This window comes from Esox lucius, chromosome 17 (genome assembly GCF_011004845.1).
Source record: "Esox lucius isolate fEsoLuc1 chromosome 17, fEsoLuc1.pri, whole genome shotgun sequence".
Taxonomy (NCBI): domain Eukaryota; kingdom Metazoa; phylum Chordata; class Actinopteri; order Esociformes; family Esocidae; genus Esox; species Esox lucius.
In genome coordinates, this window is record NC_047585.1 from 29,756,207 (window position 1) to 29,767,111 (window position 10,905).

The following is a 10,905-nucleotide window of genomic DNA, read 5'->3' on the forward strand; positions in this document are numbered from 1 at the left end:
TTTCCTGGAGTATGGGCTCTCACATCTCTCGGATATAAAAGCAAGGGACAACGCACTGCTTACATAGTATTATGTTTGTCTGTCTGTATTATTTTTATTTAATTTTTTGTGAGATTGTGTGATTGAGTGTGAAATCATGCATTAGAAGAAAAAAAAAAGGGAAAAAAGAGGGGGTGCAGAAATTATGCCAATAATGACAGTATTCACCATTGACTTGGTTGACATTAATAATGACAGTATTCACCATTGACTTGGTTGTCATTAATAATGACAGTATTCACCATTGACTTGGTTGTCATTAATAATGACAGTATTCACCATTGACTTGGTTGTCATTAATAATGACAGTATTCACCATTGACTTGGTTGACATTAATAATGACAGTATTCACCATTGACTTGGTTGTCATTAATAATGACAGTATTCACCATTGACTTGGTTGTCATTAATAATGACAGTATTCACCATTGACTTGGTTGTCATTAATAATGACAGTATTCACCATTGACTTGGTTGTCATTAATAATGACAGTATTCACCATTGACTTGGTTGTCATTAATAATGACAGTATTCACCATTGACTTGGTTGTCATTAATAATGACAGTATTCACCATTGACTTGGTTGACATTAATAATGACAGTATTCACCATTGACTTGGTTGACATTAATAATGACAGTATTCACCATTGACTTGGTTGTCATTAATAATGACAGTATTCACCATTGACTTGGTGGTCATTAAAAATGACAGTATTCACCATTGACTTGGTTGACATTAATAATGACAGTATTCACCATTGACTTGGTTGACATTAATAATGACAGTATTCACCATTGACTTGGTTGACATTAATAATGACAGTATTCACCATTGACTTGGTTGTCATTAATAATGACAGTATTCACCATTGACTTGGTTGACATTAATAATGACAGTATTCACCATTGACTTGGTTGACATTAATAATGACAGTATTCACCATTGACTTGGTTGACATTAATAATGACAGTATTCACCATTGACTTGGTTGTCATTAATAATGACAGTATTCACCATTGACTTGGTTGACATTAATAATGACAGTATTCACCATTGACTTGGTTGACATTAATAATGACAGTATTCACCATTGACTTGGTTGACATTAATAATGACAATATTCACCATTGACTTGGTTGACATTAATGACTGATCTGCACAAAAAACAGTTAATTCCTCTAAAATGTTGTAAACACATTTGTTTACATCTCTGTTATTGAACATTTCTCTGTTATTGAACATTTGGGGACAATAAAAGACCATTCTACTGTGTCCAACCCAATTACACGGATGTCTGAGGTTCTAAGAGTTCTGAATGCGGCGTGTCCACCAGAGTTGATGCCAGAGAGTTGATTGCTAATTGCTGTACCCAGTGTTGCCTCCAATGTCGATTTAGAGAATTTGTCTGCACGTCCAACCAGCCTCATAAACTCAGACCATTGGCCGGCATAAGCTACATATAATTAGTCCAACTGAATTTTATCAGTGGCAATGTGAATGTATAGAGATACCGAGACAAGATCATAAAGCCCACTGTCATTCCATTCATCCACCTCCTTCACTCCATGTCAGCATTATAATGCCCCCATGTTGCAAGGATTGGTTCACGATTCTTGGAAGAAAATTTCCTAGTTCTTCCTTGGCCTCCATACAGTACTCCCCAGACACCTATTGAGCATGTTTGGGATGTTCCGGATCAATGTGACTGTGTGTTCCAGTCCCAACAAATATCAAGGGACTTTAGTATCAGAATCAGAAATGATTTGATTTTGTTTTACAACATACAAGGAATTTGTTCTGGCCGTTGGTGCAACAATTTATACAAAAGGATAGTGGACTGGACATAAAAATAGTAGTCTGTGCATTAATAAATGACAAAAAAATATGTACGGTGCAAGACTGTTTGGTTCTGGGGGCATGTTCATGAGGCATACTGCTGGAGGAAAGAATCTGTTCTTGTGGTGAGAGGTTTTGGTCCTGATAGACCACAACCTTCTGCCAGAGGAGAGAGCTCTGAATAGTCCATTTCCAGGGTGAGAGTGGATAAGCCCCAATCATTGGCACTCACCTCCGCATCCTGGAGGTTTGTCGGTCATGTAGAGATGGCAGATTGCAGCCAATTACCCTCTCTGCAAAGTGGTTAATGCGAGGAGGTCAGGATGAACTCTGTGATGGCAGTGTAGAAATGCACCATCATAGCTGTTGGCAGGTTGAACTTTTTCAGATGCCGCACGAAGTACATCCTCTGCTGAGCTTTCTTTGTAAGAGATGTGATGTTCAGATCCCACTTGAGGTCCTGGGCAATGGTGGTGCCCAGAAAGCGGAAGGCCTCCACAGAGTTGACTGGGAAGCCACCCAGGGTGAATGGGGTGAAGGGCAGCTATTGAAGAGGAGAAATACAATATAACACAAGCCTCAACTGCGAGGCTGATCTACTCTTGGCAAAGGACGTGTGTTGCACTGCATGAAGCAAATGGTGGTCACATCAGATACTGACTTGTTTCTGATTCACAACCCTACTTGTTTTTAAGTTGTCTCTGACTGTGAAAATCATAGATCAGCACCACATTAATTGTCTTTATTATTTATTTATAACTGTAATTCAGTAAAATCGTAAAGATTTTTGAGGACTGTGAATAGCACAGCAGTAAAGTCATTATCTCCTCTTGGGTGCCTATGAGCTCAATTAAGGTAGAAGGCTTGAGAAGACTTCCTGGTTGAAAGAAACACACAGTACCTCACAAAAGGGAGTAGACCCCTAACATTTGAGAGCGATAACACCAGATTTAACACACCTGCTCCCCATTCAGACCTTGTAACACTAATGAGTCACATGACACCGGGGAGGGAAAATGGCTAATTGGGCCCAATTTGGACCTTTTCACTTAGGAGTGTACTCACTTTTGTTGCCAGCAGTTTAGACATTAATGGCTGTGTGTTGTGTTATTTTGAGGGGACAGCAAATGTACACTGTTATACAACCTGTACACTCACTATATTGTAGCAAAGTGTCATTTCTTCACATGAAAAGTTATCAAATATTTACAGAAATTTGAGGGGTGTTCTCACTTTTGTGAGATACTGTAACAGCATCAGATGTGTTTCAGAAGACATATCCAAACATTGATTCCTGAGTCTCCTGATAGTTGCGAGGCTGAAGCAGGGCTTTAATCACAAATTTCATATCAATAAATTGGTTAGAAAACTTAGGTAAAAGTAACAAATTTAAATCACTTGTTAATACTGGAATGACTAGGGATCCCTGAGGAAAATGGAGAACCACTGTTTACAGGACATTTCTAATAACAAAGTGAAATATTTTTATTTTATTTGTTGCCACCAATTTATTAAAATAAATCTTCCTCTGTCAGAATGGATGGGGACTGTCGGTGAACTGCTAACTTTAGATCTCCACACTTGTTCAATGAGGTTCAAATCCAGGATTTTGCTGGGCCTGTCAAGGACATTTTCAGACTTTTCAGATTTTCAGCTATAACAGTATTGTGTTGGGTTTGTGCTTCCACTTGTTGTCATGCTGAAATTACAATCTTTTCCCAAGTCTGAGGTCCTATGCACTCTGAAACAGGCTTTCTTCAAAGACCGCTATATTTTTGTTCTTTTCATCTTTCCCTTAATCCTGAACAGTCTCGCAGTCCCTGCCACTGAGAAGCATGCTCACATCTCCCACCCACTATGCTTCATCGTCAAGATAAGCCAGTTGATGAGTGGTAGCTTGTTCATGCCAAATGCAGCACAGGCTAATTCAGGACTAACAGCTCAATTTAAGTTCAATTTATTTTTATCAGATCAGAGAACATTTTCCCTCATATTCTCAGAGTCCTCTCATCTACCCCCCCTACCATGGAGTGCTGCAGATACAGTTGTCCTTCTGGCAGGTTCTTCCATCTCAGCAGAGAAACTCTAAAGCTCTGTTACAGTAGCATTTGGGTTCTTGGTCATCTCCTTGACCAAGGCCCTTCTTACTTTGTTTGGCCATGCATTATTAAGGCCAGCACTAGAAATTCTTGATGATTACAAACCTCTTTCATTTCACAATGCTGAAGCCCATTGTGCTCCTGTTAACATTGAATGTTATAGCATTGTTTTTTGTTCTGACATGCACTTATGGGAACTTACATAGACAGGTGTATGCCTTAATGGTAATAATAATATGAGCAGTGGCTAGTGGCTCCGCGCTTTGTCTTTAACCTGCTCTGCTGACAGAAAAAACAAATGTCTCCCTGTTGTCATGGTTGTTCAGTCGACCAGGAAGAACCGAATCAAGATTTTTCTCATGCTTGTGTATTTACATTGGCAGTGAGCAATTCCTTGAATAGTGGAATAACAGCTCAATGACTAGAAGCGATAATGCTAGTTTTAGTAATAATGTGACTAGACATAGTAGGACAGTATCATAAACTGTAGCCCCCCCCCCAAGATACATTATAAAAATTGAAATATTGCCACGGGATATATTTTTATGCAGTTGTATGCTATAATGGAAGGCAGTAGGGAAAACTGTGCTTGTGCATTGGAGGAACCAGTTTCTACCACTAGACTACCCTGGACCACCAATAGTCTGTCATGACATGAGATTCCACTGTGTCTGTGTGTCTGCGAGCACGTTCAGTGAGATATTACAACACAACTGCATATCGTAAACCGGGTCACTAGGACAAAGGCCGTTAGATAATGACAGATGAAGAACCCACTGTCCTCAGCAGGTTTTCACACCAGGTCTATGAGAAAACATACAGCTCCGGCAAAAATGAAGAGACCACTGCATCTTTTTCTTTCCTTTCCAGAAAAGTTGAAAAGGAAAGTTTTGAGCGAGGGACAGAAGCGTTCAATTTTGCTATGGTCTCTTAATTTTAACCCTTCTGTTCCTCACACAAAATCTTCCTTTTTGACTTTTTGGAAAGGAAAGAAAAAGGTGCCGGTGATCCCTGTATGTATTCCTTAGGCTTAATCTTCCCTAGCTCTACACTCAAATCCCGTACAGTATGTACACAAACACACGTGTGCAGCTTGTGATTCCGGGCTCATGTTCCTGGCCGTAACCCTACCCCGGTTCCTGTCGCCCTGTGGGTGGGATATGTCCCATGACCTTACCTCTGACAGGCTCAGCTGTTTCTCACTCTAATTCTGGTTGTGGCAGCTGAGCACTGCCTGGTGCACCACCCTGGACTCACTGGAGGTGTGTGTGTGTGGCGGTGTGGGTGGGGGTGGGGGGTGGGGGGGGGTTAAACCCAGCCCCTGTGGTGCCGGAGTAGAGCTAAGAGGGAGACACATGGAGAAGGTGGGACAGAGCCAGAAAGAGCACGTCTTCAGGGGGTGGGGCTTAATCTGAAGCAGTCAGTCAAGGACATGTGTCTCTACTGGCAGTACAACCAGTCGGCAAGATGTGTGTGTTGTGCGCGTGTGAGTTTGTGCATGTTTCAGTGTGTCAAAGCAGGGGACACAAATATATAGAGCCAAACAAAAATTTGTGGTCAGATGCACAAACTCAGATACAGAATTTCATCGGCAGACAGAGAACGACCAAAAGAGGGACAGGAAAGCTTTGGACAGAGAACAGGAAAAGTGCTTGTTGAGCTGGGCATTGTCTCTAGGAAGCGCTGTCAGCACTCTTGTACTTTTGGCCAAACACACACATAGAGGGGAGTGTGTGTATACACCAGGGCTCACATGCACAACACACACATAAAATATCCATGCATGCACAGGCTACAGACACACACACACACACACACACATGCACAGGCACACACACGTACAAACATATATTTAAATGTGTGTTTGTCAACCTTAATTTACACTAAATGAATTCCTATTACAATTCCATTATAAGTAGTGTATGTATATGGGATATAGGAATTGGCAGAATATCATTGAAACTGAGCTATAGTAGCCTGGTGGTTAGGATCAGAAAGGAAAGCCCATTGGTTGTAATCATGAGCTGAAGAAACATCCTGTTGTTCTTTACCTGATCAAGACAATTAACCCTGACTGCTTCCGCGTCTTGGCTGTACACAAGACTGTGTTCATGACATACCTACCTGGCCAAATTATGGTCCTTTTCCTGCCTCGTCCTTTATGAGGTTTTAGCAGACACTGGGTTTCCTGATGTTGAGGCAAATGTGAGAGCCTGATAGACGACTGACCAGATCATAAACACAAGGTTTGGTAAATAAAACCAGAAAAACAGAGGTACAGTATTGTTGAGTTTAGACTTGGATGTTGTTTTGCCTTGTTTTTCTTCAGTGCACACACACACACACACACACACACACATAACCCTGGGGCCGGGGTTTGAGTGGCTCATTGTTCCCTGGTTAGAAGAAGACAATATCCAGGGCCTGGTAATGGAGGTTAGATTAATTGCTGACAAGTCTGTATTCAGTAGTTCCCTTTCTCTGCCTCGGACGGATTTATGACAGAGATTGATGGAGGGGAGGGACGGGCCTGAGAGTTGCTTCGGTAAGGGAGAAAGGAAAACAACGGTCCAGTGACTGAGAAAGAAAGACAGAGAGAGAGAGAGAGACAGAGAGTGAGAGGAAAACCCTGATTGTTTTGGTTTCGTTTCGCAACACTGGCGGCCATTTCTGAAGAAGAATCAAGAGAATTCTATTCGTGATTTCTCTGCTTTCGAGTTAAATATGCCCCAAAAAGACATAGAAATGCACAGGGTGTTTATTAAACAACACAAATAAACCCAGGGATCAAGGGATCATTTCATTCATTTTACCCACTTATTTTATACCTTCCAATTTTGTGAGGTCCCATTCACAATTATATTCTTGTTTTATCGCAACAGCTCCACAGCACATCTGACCCAGCCGTTCTGCTGCTTATCACATTCACGCTTAACCACGCTTAACCAATGCATCTTGACAACGAGATAAGGCGACCCAGTCCGACTCTCACAAGGCCTCCCCAGACAATGCTGAGCAGAACAGTGTGCCGCAACCAGGGCTCAAACACTGGGCTGTAATGGCGCAGCTTCTCAGCACCCCTCGGGGGCCCTGCACACAATTTGATTAGATTGAGTTGAACCCCAAATGACACTAAAGAAGGTACAGCACAGCACCAAAGTCATTGACCATCACAGGATCTATTTCCAAAGCAATTTGTCTGGGAAGTGTTTATTTGCTCATGAAAACCCTAAATCATTACAAATAGAAATAAATATTAATATAATAAAAAGGCAACAAGACCTTCTGATGTTGTCCAAAATGTATCTTGTGAGATGTCATGAACACATTTAAAGAAACAGAACCGAAAAGTTAAAGACAGAAATGCCTTGGTCCCAAAAACACATGCTTCATCTAATAAGATAAATTCTTACAAGAAATGGCCATGTTACCTCTAAGAAACCATTCAACCAATGTAATGCTTTTTGACTTTTCAATTGGTCTTAAAGGCTTTCATCTGGCAAGACATCCAAATAGAGGTGTGGTCTAATTCTAGTTTTCAAGCCTTGGTTTTGAAGACCCCAAGATTCAGCCAGCCTCTGCAATTCTCTTTTTGTTCACCTTCCTAACCTTATTCCTAACTTTTAGAGTCTAACAATCTTTTACCAAGGGGGCCAATAATTCTGGACAGCACGGTGAAGTCTTAACCTGAGTCAAATTCGTATCAGATATGTATATGTGGCCCACTCCACCATTGGTTTCCTTAATGTCACTGTACTGTCTATTGCCATCTTGACTGACCACTTACATCAGAGGAGAGGGTCTCTGTGATTGGACAGGATGTACCACCACCAGCTGTTTGTAATCAGGACCATCAAGGAGTCAGGGCCACATGGATCCCCTAGACAAAGACACTCAGCGCCCTCCCTCCTCCCCACAGCTACTTCTATTCACTGACAGCTGGATTGCCTCCAGATGTGTAAGCTCCACAATAAATGACAGAAGAGAGACAGACAGACAGACAGACAGACAGACAGACAGGCGGAGACAGACAGAGAGAGCAGTTAATCCAAGTGATGACTGTGCTTTTTAACCGGCCAGTCCAATTTCAAATCTTCTCATAGGAGCCATACTGATTCAATGGTGGCTATAATCTGGATGATCTCTAACTAACTCTGATGTAATTTATTCTAGGTAGCATAATTAAAGATCTACCTGCTGCCCCTGTTGTTCTGTCAGAGGTAACATAGCAAATGCTCCCTCGATAGGAAAAATGAAGTTAAAAGACTGTATGAACCTTCAAAAAGATATAGACCACACCCCCTTTTGCCTTTTTGCATTAATATATAGAATACAAAGTTGGACTTGGGCGATAACTGACTACACCTGTCAAACCTTCAGCTAAATGGCTGAAATGTAAAAATGTATCAACAGGTCTAAACATTTTGTTCCAGCTAAATTATACATACTATCAGTCTTTCCCTCTCCTTCAGAAGAGATTGTGTATTATATTTAATTGAATCTGAATTCCATCCATCCATCCATCTTCTACCGCTTATCCGGGGCCGGGTCGCGGGGGCAGCAGTCTAAGCAGGGATGCCCAGACTTCCCTCTCCCCAGACACTTCCTCTAGCTCTTCCGGGGGGACACCGAGGCGTTCCCAGGCCAGCCGGGAGACATAGTCCCTCCAGCGTGTCCTAGGTCTTCCCCGGGGTCTCCTCCCGGTGGGATGGGACCGGAACACCTTCCCAGGAAGGCGTTCCGGAGGCATCCGAAAAAGATGCCCAAGCCACCTCAGCTGACCCCTCTCGATGTGGAGGAGCAACGGCTCTACTCTGAGCTCCTCCCGGGTGACCGAGCTTCTCACCCTATCTCTAAGGGATCGCCCAGCCACCCTGCGGAGAAAACTCATTTCGGCCGCCTGTATCCGGGATCTTGTCCTTTCGGTCATGACCCAAAGCTCATGACCATAGGTGAGAGTAGGAACGTAGATTGACTGGTAAATCGAGAGCTTCGCCTTGCGGCTCAGCTCTTTCTTCACCACGACAGACCGATACATCGACTGCATTACTGCAGAAGCTGCACCGATCCGTCTGTCAATCTCCCGTTCCATCCTTCCCTCACTCGTGAACAAGACCCCTAGATACTTAAACTCCTCCACTTGAGGCAGGCACTCTCCACCAACCTGAAGTGGGCAAGCCACCCTTTTCCGACTGAGGACCATGGCCTCGGATTTGGAGGTACTGATTTTCATCCCCACCGCTTCACACTCGGCTGCAAACCGTCCCAGTGCATGCTGAAGGTCCTGGTTAGAAGGGGCCAACACGACAACATCATCTGCAAAGAGCAGAGACGAAATCGTGTGGTCCCCAAACCTGACACCCTCCGGCCCCTGGCTGCGCCTAGAAATTCTGTCCATAAAAATTACAAACAGAACCGGTGACAAAGGGCAGCCCTGCCGGAGTCCAACATGCACTGGGAACAAGTCTGACTTACTGCCGGCAATGCGGACCAAGCTCCTGCTTCGGTTGTATAGGGACCTGACAGCCCTTAGCAAAGGACCCAGGACCCCATATTCCCCAAGCACCCTCCACAAGATGCCGCGAGGGACACAGTCGAATGCCTTCTCCAAATCCACAAAACACATGTGGATTGGTTGGGCAAACTCCCATGAACCCTCCAACACCCCGTAGAGGGTATAGAGCTGGTCCAGTGTTCCACGGCCCGGACGAAAACCACACTGTTCCTCCTGAATCCGAGGTTCTACTATCGGCCGTATTCTCCTCTCCAGAACCCTGGCATAGACTTTCCCGGGGAGGCTGAGAAGTGTGATCCCCCTATAGTTGGAACACACCCTCCGGTCCCCCTTCTTAAAAAGAGGGACCACCACCCCGGTCTGCCATCCCAGAGGCACTGTCCCCGACCGCCACGCGATGTTGCACAGGCGTGTCAACCAAGACAGCCCCACAACATCCAGAGACTTGAGGTACTCAGGGCGGATCTCATCCACCCCCGGTGCCTTGCCACCGAGGAGTTTCTTGACCACCTCTGTGACTTCAGCCCGGGTGATGGACGAGTCCACCACTGAGCCCTCATCCTCTGCTTCCTCAATGGAAGACATGTCAGCGGGATTGAGGAGATCCTCGAAGTACTCCTTCCACCGCCCGACGACATCCTCAGTTGAGGTCAACAGCTGCCCACCTCTACTGTAAACAGCGTTGGTAGGGCACTGTTTCCCTCTCCTGAGGCGCCGGATGGTTTGCCAGAATCTCTTCGAGGCCAGCCGATAGTCCTTCTCCATGGCCTCACCGAACTCCTCCCAGGCCCGAGTTTTTGCCTCCACAACCACCCGGGCTGCAGCCCGCTTGGCCTGTCGGTACCCGTCAGCTGCCTCAGGAGTCCCACAAGCCAACCAGGCCTGATAGGACTCCTTCTTCAGCTTGACGGCATCCCTTACTTCCGGTGTCCACCACCGGGTTCGGGGATTGCCGCCTCGACAGGCACCGGAGACCTTACGGCCACAGCTCCGAGCGGCCGCTTCGACAATGGCGGTGGAGAACATGGTCCACTCGGACTCAATATCTCCAACCTCCCTCGGGATCCAGTCGAAGCTCTGCCGGAGGTGGGAGTTAAAGATCTCTCTGACAGGAGACTCGGCCAGACGTTCCCAGCAGACCCTTACAGTACGCTTGGGCCTGCCGAGTCTGTCCAGCTTCCTCCCCCACCATCGGATCCAACTCACCACCAGGTGGTGATCAGTTGACAGCTCCGCCCCTCTCTTCACCCGAGTGTCCAAGACATACGGCCGCAGGTCAGATGAGACGACAACAAAGTCGATCATCGACCTGCGGCCTAGGGTGTCCTGGTGCCACGTGCACTGATGGACACCCTTATGCTTGAACATGGTGTTCGTTATGGACAAACTGTGACTAGCACAGAAGTCCAAT